We start from the raw sequence: 8,984 nt of genomic DNA, 5'->3' as shown, positions 1-8,984 counted from the left end.
GGCTGTCATTGGAGCCTGCCTGGTTAGTCAGCCTCAGGATGGAGACTTCAAGGAATATTCCCAAGCAGCTGCCGAAACTCCCTTTGTTTTGGGGAAACTTCCTGTCTTCTCTGGCCTCGCATGGACTGCATATTTCCGCTTTGGTGGGAAAAAAAAATCATGGCATATACTCATCTGTCTGAGCTGATGAGGTTTAGAAGCAGGAATGATTCTATCTCGGTTTGCTGAAGGTCAAAAAAGCTCTCGTTAAAATGGCAGTTAATCTTGTCTGTCTCAAAAGTTTTCATGGATAATTGTTAAGAAAGTTTTGTTTGGGTGATAAATGGGATGACATCTAGATCTTTTCCAAATAGGATAAAGTGCTAAAACATTGATTAAAGGATATTTGGGTCTGCTGGGGAAAAAAATGGTGGGTTTTAATCTTGTCTGTCAGTCTCAAAGTTTTCATGGGCAATCGTTAAGGTAGCTTCCAGAATCTCTGGTAAAGGGTATCTGGGTCTGTTGGTAAATAAACTGTCCACCCAAACTCAGGAAGAAAACCCAACAATTTTCTTAGATTGAGAGAGGCTCTCATTAAATACACAGCTGTCTCCCCCCGCCGGTTGTCCCGAGGCTGAGATCATTCTTACTTGGGAGAAAAAAACTGCAAAAATTGGCTGTTGGCCCTGACGGGACCCTAGGAGAGCTGTAACAGGCTGCCTGTGGGTCTTTTACAGTCAGGACCAAGAGGAGAGTGAGGAAGAGAAGCTCAAGAGGAAGTCTGAGGCTTTGGTTGTGGCCTTGTATGCCGTTGCCAGCGCGGCCTCCTCAGGCTCTGGCACCAGAAGCCATCTCTGTGGCCACCAGGACATTAGAAGTGTGAATGCCCCCGATGGCAAAAACCAAGGCCCTGTAACCCTTGTCCCACTTGTGGCAGTGGACACTGGAAATCTGGATGTCCTCGGGGACCTCAATCTGCGAGGGCTCAGGGGCCAGCGCCCCTGATTGGAACTTTTGGGGCCTGGGGCTCTCCATGGTGGCTTCTCCGAAATAGCTCACCAGAGGGAACCCAGAGCCTCAGGTAATTTTGGAAACAGAAGGAAAACCAGTCAATTTTCTTCCTGATACTGGAGCCACCTTTTCTGTTCTACTCTCTGCCCCAGGCCAACTGTTCAACTGCACTGTCGTCATTAGGGTGTCACTGGGCGACCTGTAAGCCAAATTTTCTTCTCGCTTTCTGGGATGTACCTGGGGAGATCAAATTTCTCTCACTCTTGATGCCTGGGAGCCCGGCACTTCTCTTAATTCCCAGGTCTGGGCAACTCAGGCTGAAGCGGGTCGGGTCTTAACAGCAGTGCCCGTTCCCATACAGCTTAAGGACCCAACAACTCTCCCTTGTCGGAAAGGTTTTTTGGGCATAGCAGGACACTGTTGCTCATGGATACCAGGATATGGAGAAATAGGACACCCCCACTATTGGCCGATCAAGGACACACAGACAGCTGGTATCCATCTATTAGCATGGGATCCAGAGTCAGAAAAAGCTTTTAAAAATCTCAATAGGGCCTTGCTCAGTGCCCCAGCTTTAAGTCTTCCTACCGGGAAGACTTACAATTTAGATGTGACAGAAAGAAAGTGAATGGACTTGGGTGTCCTAACCCAGGCCCTGGGGCCAGCTCAACAGCTAGTAGGAAGCTACAAAACTAATTCTGGGACAGGATCTTATTGTCTACACCCCTCATAATATTCAAGGCCTCCTATCAACTGATAGCAGCCACTCGCTCACGGACAGCTGCCTTCTGCGGTACCCGGCCCTCTTCCTGGAAGGCCCAGTCATGCAAATAAAAACTTGCTCTACTTTAAATCCTGCCACCTTCCTTCCGGAAGAAGGCACAGGACCAGAGCATGACTGTCAACAAATCATAACCCCAACCTCTGCTGGCCGGGAGGACTTAGAAAGAAACCCCAACAGAAAATCCAGAATGGACTTTACTTTCTGATGGGAGCTCATTTGTTGAACAGGGCACCCGAAAGGCTGGATCTTCATATGAAACGGTAGAGAGCAGCCCTCTCCCACCTGGGTCAAGCACCCAACTGGCTGAGCTGAGGGCCCTCACGCAAGCTTCAGAACTCAGTAAGGGCAAAAGTGTCAACATGTGTACTGACTCCCAATATGCCTTCCTGGGCTTACACGCCCATGGTCCAGCGCGGAAAGAGACGTTTTCTAACGGCTTCATGTTCTATCAAGTATCATCAGGAAATCACACGGCTTCCACAAGCCATACATCAACCCCCAGAAATAGCAGTTATACATCGCAAAGGGCACCAGAAAGGAACAGAAGAAGTATCGGAAGGGAATAGATTGGCCGAGGCTGCAGCAAAATCAGCTGCCAGGTCAGCGACCCCTTGGTTGCCCCCCCTAGTCTGGGGTGGCTCCATGACCCAGGAAGGACCCTGCTCTTCAGAGGAAAGACAACGGGCAACAGAACAGGGACACACTCCCCAGTCTACAGGCGGGCTCCAGGCAGAGGATGGTAGGCTGCTCCTGTCAGCTGCTCACCGATGGAAGGTCTGGAACACCCTACACTAAACCTTCCATTTCGCTCGCAACAAAACCCTACAAATGACCTACAAACTCTTTACAGGGAGAAATTTAGATAGGACTACTAAAAACATTTTAAAACCGTGTGAAGTCTGCCAGAAGGAGAACCCATTCTCCCGTTCACAGATCCCCAGAGGCGTAGAGCAAGTAGGCAGTTACCCCAGGGAAGATAGGCAGATTTGGACATGACTTCACACATGTCTTGAATGCATGGGTCCAGGTAACTCCTGGTTTGGGTTTACCTTCATGCACTGGATTGAGGCCTTCCCCTGTAAAACCGGAAAAGCCTCGGAAGTGGTAAAGCACTGGTAAATCCCTTGGTCTGGGCCTCTTCAGCCCTTCAGTGCGATCACAGAATCATTTCATCCTTCTTGCAAGGAGCTTCCTAACTCCCAGCCCCAAAATAACCAGCCTGTCCCATTTCACCCTGGGGACCAAGTGCTTGGACAATCTACAGCCCCTGGTCGGAATCTGGACCACAGTCTATTTTTTCCCCTCACTACGGGTTTTTGTAATAAAGCTTTATTGGCACACAGTGGTACCCATCCATTTACAGGCTGTCTATGGCTGCTTTCACGGTACAACAGCAGAGTTAAATAGCTACAGATTTTTTTTTGTTTTTTAAATTATGGTTTTAGTTGTAAGCTTATCTTAAATTTTTGCAGTTTTAAAATTTAATTTTTAGTAGAACTTAATTTTAGGTAACGCTGGTGTTAAAAAAAAAAATGGTTTGCAGACTTCCTGAAGAATCCATAATGGGCTTTCCTGAGCCTGTAGGAGCTGCTCCACGGCTCTGGTTGCCTGAGGTTAGGGAGTGGGAGGCCTTCATGACTGGGGAGTGGGCAGAGGAGAGCAATGGCCCAGAGGCTGAGCAACTGCTCTGGCCCGAGGCCCAGGACACATCAAAGGGGTTCTCTCTTTCCTCGCTGGTGAAACCGCTATCACGTCAGTGGCTCCATCATTGCATAAGCCGGGGGCAAGGTTACTCAAGGTCAAACACTGATGCCTTCAGGACTGAACCTGTGTCCTCATCATCCAAAGTTTCCAGGCTTTCAAACAACACCCACCACCCTTCTGTTCAGACGACTTTCATTCTTCACAAGGGTAATAGAGGAGTTAGCTTTGGCCTAGGAGCTGCTGAGTTGCCACCGATGCACTGCTTAATCTCTTTTTACCCTCTTTTCCCATTTCTGAATATTAGGGAGAGCTTTGAGTCTCTACTACCTATAGGGATAGGAGTGACTCTGTGTCTAATACGATGCGATTAACATAACAACCCTGTAAGGTAGGTATTGTTATTATAACCATTTTACAGGTCAGGAAACTGAGGCTCAGAGAAGCTAAGCGGTTCATACTAGTAAGTGGTAGAGTTGAGATTCATTCCCTCTATTCTCAGTCCTGTTTTCTCATTTTTCCTGGTGTGACTTAACTGTTTCTGGAGAACCTTAGGATTTCTACAAATGAAAAGGGTCTGAGAGGCCATTAATCTAGGGATGTCTGGAGAGTGTCAAAGAAGAGAGAAGAGCTGCTTAAGGTTGTGGAGTTGTACACTCATGCTTCATCCGTAAGAACAATGATTACTCAGCTCCGGCTGTTGTTGCCTGTGGGGATGTGGGCCTAATTTGGCCAGATTTTGTTCAAATGAAGCTAGAAATTTGAATTTGTATGTGAAATCCATTGACTTAAAGTTTTTTTTTTTTAAGATTTTATTTGAGAGAGAGAGTGTGCGCAGGAGGGTGGGAAGGGGCAGAGGGAGAGGGAGAATCAGGCTGCCCGCTGAGCAGGGAGCCCAGTGCGGGGCTCGATCCCAGGGCCCTGGGATCATGACCTGAGCTGAAGGCAGGTGGCTCAGGTCACTGAACCACCAGGCGCCCTGAAAAGTAGTATTTTTATTGAAGATTCTTTATCACAGAATTGATGAAAGTTAATTTAGGGGAAAAAAGAGAAGATGCACCTAATTAAAAGTAAAAGGGGGGGCAGGAAAAGGCAGAAGACAAACCCACCCAGTATCCTTCATCCATAGACTATAAACAACCACTGTGACTGATTTGGGCATAACCACTGAGATACACATCGATACATAGATAGGTATGGATAAGGGTATAGACATACTTTTCTGTAACAACTTTTTAAACATATGCATTGTAAACACTTTTCATAGTCATAAACACCTCTGTTCATTGTGTATGTATTCAGTGTGTTTCACTGAATGGCTCTATCATCATTACTTTAACCAACCCCTAGAGGCAAAATCTTGTCCTTAGAAACAGCATCTACAAGGATCTGTCTTGCTCGGATGTGCAGTTTCTTTAATAATTATTTTCTTTGTAAAATTACTCTGAATTCATATTAATAAATATCCTTTTTTTTTCAATTGTCTTCTCCCTGCCCCACACTCTGTCCAGGTACTAAATATTAACAGTCTCACATGGATAATCCCCTGCCTTTCTCCCTTCTCATGCAATCAATTTTAGTTTATGTGCTGCCAAAGTGAGTACAGATATTTTTTTTTCTTTTAAGTAATGTCTACCCCCAACACAGGGCTCAAATGCACGACCCCGAGATCAAGAGTGGCATGCTCTACTGACTGAGCCAGCCAGGGGCCCCTCAGTCTTCATGCAGGCATATACAAGCAATTATATCTACACATATGGGAGAGGTGACTTTGTTGTATAAAAATAGGATCATACGGGGGGTAATCAGAAGGGGGAATGAAACATGAGAGACTATGGACTATGAGAAACAAACTGAGGGCCTCAGAGGGGAGGGGGGTGGGGGTATGGGATAGACCGGTGATGGGTAGTAAGGAGGGCACGTATTGCATGGTGCACTGGCTGTTGTACACAACTAATGAAGCATCGAACTTTACATCAGAAACTGGGGATGTACTGTATGGTGGCTAACATAATATAATAAAAAATCATAAAAAAAATAGGATTATATGCTCTGTGGGGCTCTGCATCTTACTTTCCCAAGCGTTTATATATTGGCAACCATGCTGGATATTCCTTTGCCCCTCCAAGTCTCTTCCCTCCCTGCCCTACTCTGTATCCCAAACCTTTTTGCGCTCAGCTTATCAGAGGCTCTGGCAGAAGAGGAGAGGAGGGAGAGGAGGGGTATTTACTCCAGATGTTTTAGCAGCAGCTGTGTTCCGCCAAACACCACACTCCTGCTGGATGTCTACACCCTCTCTAGGTCCTGAAATGGTTCTCTTTAGGTCTGGGGGTGGTAACTGACCTCCGTCCGTGATTGCCAGTCTCAGAAGGTTTCATTATCCCCTTGCTCCTTTAAGTTTGCCTATGACTCTGTAAACAGGCCTTCTATTAAATGCCCCTAAAATATCCTTCTGAGTGTGCCAGCTGTATCAGTAACTAATTTAAAATTCTTTAAAACTCTTAGTGAACTGGGGCATTTGGTTGGCTCAGACAGAAGAGCATATGACTCTTCATCTCAGGGTCATGAGTTCGAGCCCCATTTTGGGTGTGAAGACTATTTTATTTTTATTATTTTTTAAAAAAACATCCTTTTTTAAAAAAAAAAAAGATTTTATTTATTTGAAAGAGAGACAGCCAGCGAGAGAGGGAACACAAGCAGGGGGAGTGGGAGAGGAAGAAGCAGGCTCATAGCGGAGGAGCCTGATGTGGGGTTTGATCCCAGAACGCCGGGATCACGCCCTGAGCCGAAGGCAGACGCTTAACGACTGCGCCACCCAGGCGCCCCCAAAAAACATCCTTTTTTTTTTTTTTTAAAGGTTTATTTATTTTAGAGAGAGAGAGCGTGCGCGCGAGCAAGTGGGGAGGGGCAGAGGGAGAGGGCGAGAATCTCAAGCAGACTCCCCACCGAGTGCATAGCCTGACTCAGAGCCTAATACCACAACCATGAGGTCATGACCTGAGCCAAAATCAAGAGTCAGATGCCCAACCAACCTGAGCCACCTAGGTGCCCCTGGAGCCTACTTTAAAAAAGTAAATAAATAAAAAGTCTTAGTGAACCAACTCATACAACACAACTCACACAATTTGGACCCTGAAGTCTAGCCCCTTGGTTTATAGCTACAGGACTGAAGGTAATTGACTTGCCAGTTTGTCTGACTCCCGGGGGCAGGAGGGCAAATAAGGAAAATTTGCTGAGTCCTGAAGGCAGGCTGTATGAAGTACGACCAGCCGTGTCTTCCTGGGGGAGCTCTAGCTTCCTGGCTCTATTTCTCAATTCCTTATCTCTTGGCCTCCTTGTTCTGGAATAAAAATGAGCACAATGTGGTTGTTTGGAAGAGACAAACAATTTAGATTCTCCTAGATTGTGGCAGCTTTCTAGAACAAAGGCTTTGTTGGCTATTGGTGGACACGGCAGATAAGATGAGCCAGGACAACAGCAATGGGGAAGGAGCACATTGTTCCCTCAGCCTGTTCTCTTTGCATCGTCTATTAAACACTCACTCACAAACATTTGAAGATAAGCCTCAGCCCACTTACTCTAAGAGTCCTTAGTGCCTGGGTCATACAGGTAAACATGCATTTACAATACTAAGTGGGAGGTGCAGTAAACAGCACCCCTAGCTTTGGGGTGGGTCAGAGAATGATTTCCAGGGGAGGTAATGTTTGAGCTGGATCTTTGAAAGAGGAGCTGGAATCAGCTTGGCCTGAGATGGTGTTTTTGTTTTTTAAGATTTATTCATATACCTATTTTAATTTTTTAAAAATATTTTATTTATTTATTTATTTATTTATTTATTTATTTATTTGAGAGTGGGAGACATGCAAGCTGGGGGAGGAGCAGAGGGAGAGGGATGAGCAGACTCCGAGCTGACCTTGGAGCCCGATGTGGGGCTCAATCCCAGGACCCTGAGATGGTGACCTGATACAAAATAAAGAGTGGGAGCTTAACTGACCCACCCAGGCGCTCCCTGAGATGGTGTCTTAGAGGAGAGATGAGCAGGTGCTAAGACCCAGTGCTAAGGGAGACAGCAGTAAATGTGCCAGAAACTGCTAGAAGTTCAGTGTGGTTGGAAAATAAGTTTGTGTATGTGTGTGCATGCACGTGTGTGTGTGTGTGTGTGTGTGTGTGTGTGTGTGTATCCCCAAAGGCAAGCAGGGATGAGAAGGGTCATGAAAGCCGAGAGAAGCACACTGGAAAGCCGTTGAAAGCTTTTAAGCAGCAGAGTGACAGTGTTCCTCTTCGGGGAGGTGATTCTGGCTGTTAATGTGGAGAACGGATGAATGGGGTGATCTAGAAGACCATGTCAGGGGCTGTTGCAATCTGGAGAAAGATTGGGATTTTGGGATGAGAGTGGAGGAGGAGGCAATGTATGGATTTGAGATCCAGTAGCAGGCCCTGGATCTAGGTTTATAATAATGACAGTATTGATAATAACATCATATAGTGACTTAAACAATAGCTGTGGTTTCAGACCAGTGGAAATCTTCCCACACCTGCAGCACAAGAGGCATGGGTAGAGGGGCGCCTGGGTGGCACAGCGGTTAAGCGTCTGCCTTCGGCTCAGGGCGTGATCCCGGCGTTATGGGATCGAGCCCCACGTCAGGCTCCTCCGCTAGGAGCCTGCTTCTCCTCTCCCACTCCCCCTGCTTGTGTTCCCTCTCTCGCTGGCTGTCTCTATCTCTGTCAAAAAAATAAATAAAATCTTTAAAAAAATATATTAAAAAAAAAAAGAGGCATGGGTAGGAATCTTCACTCTGCCCTTTTTATTTGGAAACATTTCAAACCTCAAGAATTGCAAGATCGTTTCCACAAACTTCCATATATCCTTCACTTACCTGTTGTTACATTTTGCCTTTCCCTCGATCTCTCTCTCTTTCTCTCTATCCCCTCACCCCCACCACCTTTATATTTAGGCATGTGTATGTGTAGCTTTTTTCCTGAACCACTTGCAAGTTAGTTCCAGAAATTGTGACACTACATCTCTAAATACTTGGGCATTCAGCTCTTTGAATGAGGAGATTCTGTTATATAATTACAACACCATTATCTTACTGAGGAAATTTAACATTGATAAATACTATCATCTAATATAAAGTTTGTATTAAAAATTTCAACAGTTGTCCCAATAATGTCCTTTAAAGCTGCTGCTTTTAATTTTTTTAAATTTTAAATTAATTTTTTTTTTTTTTTTTTTTTTTTTTTTTTTTTAGTAATCTCTGTACCCAAAGTGGGGCTGGAACTCACGGCCCCAAGATCAAGAGTCATATGGTTCTCCAGCTGAGACAGCTAGGTGCCCCTGCTGCTTTTCATTTTTTAAAAAATTCAAATAGCCAATTAGGGATTATGCATTGTGTTTAGTTATTGTGTCTCTCTCTTTTCTTTTTTTTTTGGGGGGGGTGTCAATGTTAGAAATATTAGTTTATTTAAAAAAGATAATTGAGGGGAGCCTGGGTGGCTCAGTTGGTTA

The sequence above is a fragment of the Ailuropoda melanoleuca genome, chromosome 12 (genome assembly GCF_002007445.2).
Source record: "Ailuropoda melanoleuca isolate Jingjing chromosome 12, ASM200744v2, whole genome shotgun sequence".
Lineage (NCBI taxonomy): Eukaryota > Metazoa > Chordata > Mammalia > Carnivora > Ursidae > Ailuropoda > Ailuropoda melanoleuca.
The sequence above is the reverse complement of the archived record's forward strand: the minus strand, read 5'-3'. Positions refer to the sequence as shown.